Genomic DNA, 4864 nt, shown 5'->3' on the forward strand with positions numbered 1-4864 from the left:
CCCCCACAACAACCCAGGGCTCACGCTCGCCCTCGAAGAATCGCGCAATGACCTTAGAGCGATGGCAGCGCCCTTGTCCGCCAGCATTGCGTGGTCGGCACGCGAGACTGGAAACTACGTCGACCTCGACGACGACGACATCGGCTCAAGAGGAGGCACTGTATGCACAAGCGTTGGCCCTAATGGCGTCAAGGATGGGGAGGAGGAGAAACTCGACTACATCTGGTACTACTACTAACGCCGCGATGACGGGCTTTAGTTTAGTTTAGGTTTAAATTTTACTTGAATTTTATTTAAATTTGTAAAATATAACAAAATATGAATGAAATTTAAGCTCCCATTTGAATTTTAAAAATCCTATTAGGGGCATGGCTGGGGAGAGGCACACCCCATAGGCAGATAATAACAGCGACACCCCCATACACTCGATCCGGCGCTATTTCAAGACGACGTGTGGGGGACGACTGGAGTTTCTCTAAGAGATGTATAGATATGATATAACAAGCTATATGACCCGCTCCAGCTCCTCCACCACCCGCGCCTCCAGCTCCTCCTCCGCCCGCGCGGCGGAATCCGGCTGGGGGATCTGGTAGGAGTCAGTGGGGGAGCTGAGGAACGCGAAGAAGTCGAGCCAGTCGAAGCCGTCGGTGGCGGGGGGGAGGGAGCAGCGGGCCTCGATGGAGAGGGAGGGGAGGAGCGTGACGGGGCGCGACGGCCACCATGGGCGGTGGTGGGGAGAGGCGGCGGAGGCGGGGCCGCGGCGGGGGCGCGCACGTGGAGATGGGGGAGAGGAGGAGCGGCATGCGCGGGATTGGGCTCAGGATTGCGCTCCGGTGGTCGGAATTTGGTGGGAGCAGCTGAGGGAGAAACCTCGGTAGAACCTTGGAGTTGGAGGGAGGAGACGACAGGGAGGTGATAAGGAAGGAAGGAAGAAGGGGAAATATCGCTCGCGGGCGGAGAGTGTTGGCGTGGCCGTTGGATCGCCTCACGATTGTGTCCGACGGTGGCGATGCATGTCAACTTCGCGACTCGAATTGTAAACGTGGAGGAGTGTGGCTGGCCATGGATAAGGCTACAGAGAGGGGAAGAAGTACTTGATCTTCCATCTTTTTTTTTGCGAATAGGACACTGGCATTAAAAAAATGTCAAACAGTACAAAACAGCCCAAGAAAAACGAAAATTACAACGAGATCCTTGAGAAGTCCTTCATCTTCAACTCTAGACCGTGTCGACCGCGCGCCGCCGCTGCCGCTCCTCCCTGAGTCGGCCTGACGTTGTTGGTTGCGGACGGGAAGTCGCCGAACAGGTCGAAAAGACCACATCCGTCCCGGAGACGAAGAAGTAGGATGAACTGCCGATGAAGCTCCTTGATGATCCGAAGATCCCTACAGCCAGACGAAATCCTCGAAGACCACACCACACCCACAAGCTTCTCGACGTTGCCGTCGAGATGGGGTTGAAGCCGGGGAGACATTCTTGCACATGGCGCCGCCACCACCACCTGAACACCGCCTCTACAAACAAAAACCCTAAAGACGGGGAACGAAGCCCCCCAAAACTGGGAAACGGAGCCCTCCCGCCGACGAGAGCCGCGATCCGCCGCACCTCCATGGCCCAAAGGCCACAGAGACCATGTTCTGCGCACATGATCTTCCATCTGTCTACCCAAGTTCTCATTGTTCTTCATGTACTGCTATGCCAAATTGGGAATTAGATACAAAGCACGTCCTTTTGTTTCATGTACTGCGACGCCTGCAAAGGCAATGAAATCATCGATTGGATAGGACAAGGTGCCCTACACCGTCCCTTCCTAGCAAAGCACGTCTCGGCAGCCTGACAAGCACCTGGAGTTGGACATTTTGCCCACTACAAAGACCAATACAATAACCCGGCGCATGGGGACTCTCGCTGCCGCTTCACGCCATGGAGGTTGCCACCGGTGCAGTGGCAGTCGCGCCCTCTCCAGGTTAGTTGTACGCAGCATATTCCTTTCCTCTCCGATGGGTGGCTTCTGTTTTTTCTAATTTTTCTCTTCTGTCATGACTGCGGTGTGGCAATTACATGCCGATGCAAGCAACATGGACGATGATGTGCTCTAACACGGGAAGGGCAGGCTCAAGATCTTCCCGGCGACAGTCAGGTGACCCATCCTCTTTCCATCTTCCCCAGATATGGCTAGGTCTCCCGTCTTCTATTTTAGCTTTCAGTTCAGTCCATACAGCATACAGGTTATAGAGCATGTGCAGAGTCTACACCGGAACGATTTTCTGTAAGCTACATAAATGGAGTAGTAATACCAACCAGTAGATTAGCAGTAGGTGCATATATGGGGTAGTAATACCTACCACTGATCTTTTTTAGGTACGTAATAATCTGCAGAAATTCAGTGCAAAATAACTTGCAGAATAAACTAGAGATAGAGACAACTGGTGCAGAGCTTTCTATTGCCATGAACATGTGAGTGCTCAATTCTACCACAACATTGGCTAGCCAGCCATGAACAATTAAAGTAATGAGTGTTATGTTCTATTACTATGTACTTATTCCAATTATAGTTCATGTCAGGAGTTGAAAATTTAGAGGAACTTGTATGTATGCTTGAGTTATTCCATGGTGAAAGCGAAGGAAAAGAGAAATGCGTCAGCATTTCCAGCTGATGCCTAATAGTTTGTTCGGAAAATGTAGTTTGTGATATAAGAATTCTGACGTGCTTTGCTTTATATTGGCAGTATTGTTTGTTAGTCCGACACATTATTTAGAGAACTTTGCAACTTGCTATTTGTAGGCTAATTTGCTGTCTCCGTGTGCAATAGAAATTCAAGCACACTGCATTGCTCTGGTGGAGTGTTTAACTCTTTGTGGGCTGAGATTTCAACCATACATGTATTTCAAGGAATGGAAGCAAACGTAGTTATCATTTAATTCCATGGTAAGCACCGACAATAGCATATCTATAATAATTTTAGTGGATCGATACAAAATACTGAAGTAAGTGGCATGTATAATTAACCCTGAAAAAGAACCACGTGAAAACTATTGCAAAATGAACCTGACGTGATCACGGATGAAGAGCACTCCAAAGTAGATGAGTGAGCTGATCAAGTTATCCAAATTTGCGTTATCTGAAAGAATTATGCATGGTCCGAACCAGGTGGAAACAACCAATAAGTAACTAAGAAAGTAAAAGGGGAAAAACAAGTGGCAGCAAGAAATCTGATTTTTTTATCTGGGAATTATAAAGTTCATTTACATTACTCATGGGTAAGCATACGGAAAGGAGCCTTTTCATCTGGGTATGACAGAATACGGTTATATTCTTGTATGCAACGCTCATGGGTAAATATACTGAAAGAGGTGGCAATACGTATGAAATTATGATATTCTTCCACTTGGGTATGACAAAATTTAGATTACGGAATTTAAGAGAGCAGTCCTAGCTTTTTGTAAGCAATGATCATAGATGGATAGGTATAGGCTTCCAAGATAACAGTCTTAATCTTTATTAAACTGTCGAAGCGTATTAACATCTAAATTTCTTGCATCTGGATATGATAAAATTTAGTTTATAGAATTTAAGAGAGTAGTCCCAAAGCAATGATCATGGAAGAATAGGTATAGGATTCGAAGATAACGATCTTAATCTTTGTGAAATTGCCGACAATGATTATGGATGAATAGGTATAGGCTTCCAGGATAACATTCTTAAACTTTATGAAACTGTCGACAGAACCTTAATTTTCCTACCGTCTGCGGTTTTCTTGCATCTGGGTATGATAAAATTCGGTTTATAGAATTTAAGAGAGTAGTACCAAATGTTTGTAAGCAATGGTCATGGATGAATAGGTATAGCCATATAGAATTCCAGGATAACAATCTTAATCTTTATATAACCTCGACAAAACCTTGTGTTTTTTAGTTGATTTTTTGTTTTGTGTTTTGTTGGTCTGTCGCTTGGCTGTGTCTTTTTGCTAATCGTCGGCAGTGAGTGGCATGTATCAAAGTTGAAGTAACAACTTCTATTTTGCATGAAGAAACGATCAATGACCTGCAGATGTTGACCTATCTTTTTTTCTATATTATGGTATGTTGAGCTTTGTATACCAATACCTGTATTTTGCCATAATTTATGTAGACAGTGAAGACACAATTCTAGCGGGCAAAGGATCGTAGATACTCAATTCCAAGACACAATGATGTTTCTTTTGATACTCATTCATAACGTAGGTACTCACTGCCTGTAAATTTTGCTTTTTCTTTTTGAATTTTTGCTCGATGGTGACATTCTTGCATCTAGATCCTTTGTTTTGTCTTATTTGCAGCGAATTAATCATGTTATGCTTAGGAAGAGGTCTATGCATCATCGATGGGTGTCTTTGTCGGTTTCTTCTTTTCAGCTGATGACCTATTCTTTCAAGGTGTATAACTAACGATCAACCTATTCTTTCAAGGTGTATAACTAGCAATCAACGGATGTTTATTGTTCTGAAGAATCTTCCTCCGTACATGTGGACTCTACAATTACAGAGCAGTTTTTATCTCCTTATTATGCTTTATAATATATTGATCAGGAGACAAGGTGTATGGATGACCCCTCAATGTATATATACATGCGTTGTTTGTTCTCAGAAGTTAATAAGGATACCAATGCCATCGCAATCAAAGTTTCTGATGTCAAGGCAACTGAGGCTTCTGACTCGCTAGGTACAGTAGCCTCTCTTTTCTTGAACAAATATATTGTTGTCCTCGAGAAGGCGCATTATCCTTACGGAATCACAAAAAGATATAGATACAATACTGCGCCTTCTCTATCTATTTCAAGGGTAGTGCAGCCTTCCGACTGCGACATTTCGCCGGCGTTACTTGA

At 44.9% G+C, this 4864-nt stretch overlaps 1 long non-coding RNA gene across 1 annotated transcript; it reads left to right on the top strand.

The window, feature by feature from the left end:
• Positions 1 to 1916: 1916 nt before the first annotated feature.
• Positions 1917 to 4643, top strand: LOC139834140 (uncharacterized). The gene is made up of 3 exons (XR_011749534.1): positions 1917 to 2140; positions 4133 to 4220; positions 4320 to 4643. It is a non-coding gene; the product is annotated as an uncharacterized lncRNA (long non-coding RNA).
• Positions 4644 to 4864: the final 221 nt, after the last annotated feature.

This window comes from Lolium perenne, chromosome 7 (genome assembly GCF_019359855.2).
Source record: "Lolium perenne isolate Kyuss_39 chromosome 7, Kyuss_2.0, whole genome shotgun sequence".
NCBI classification, from domain to species: Eukaryota; Viridiplantae; Streptophyta; class Magnoliopsida; order Poales; family Poaceae; genus Lolium; species Lolium perenne.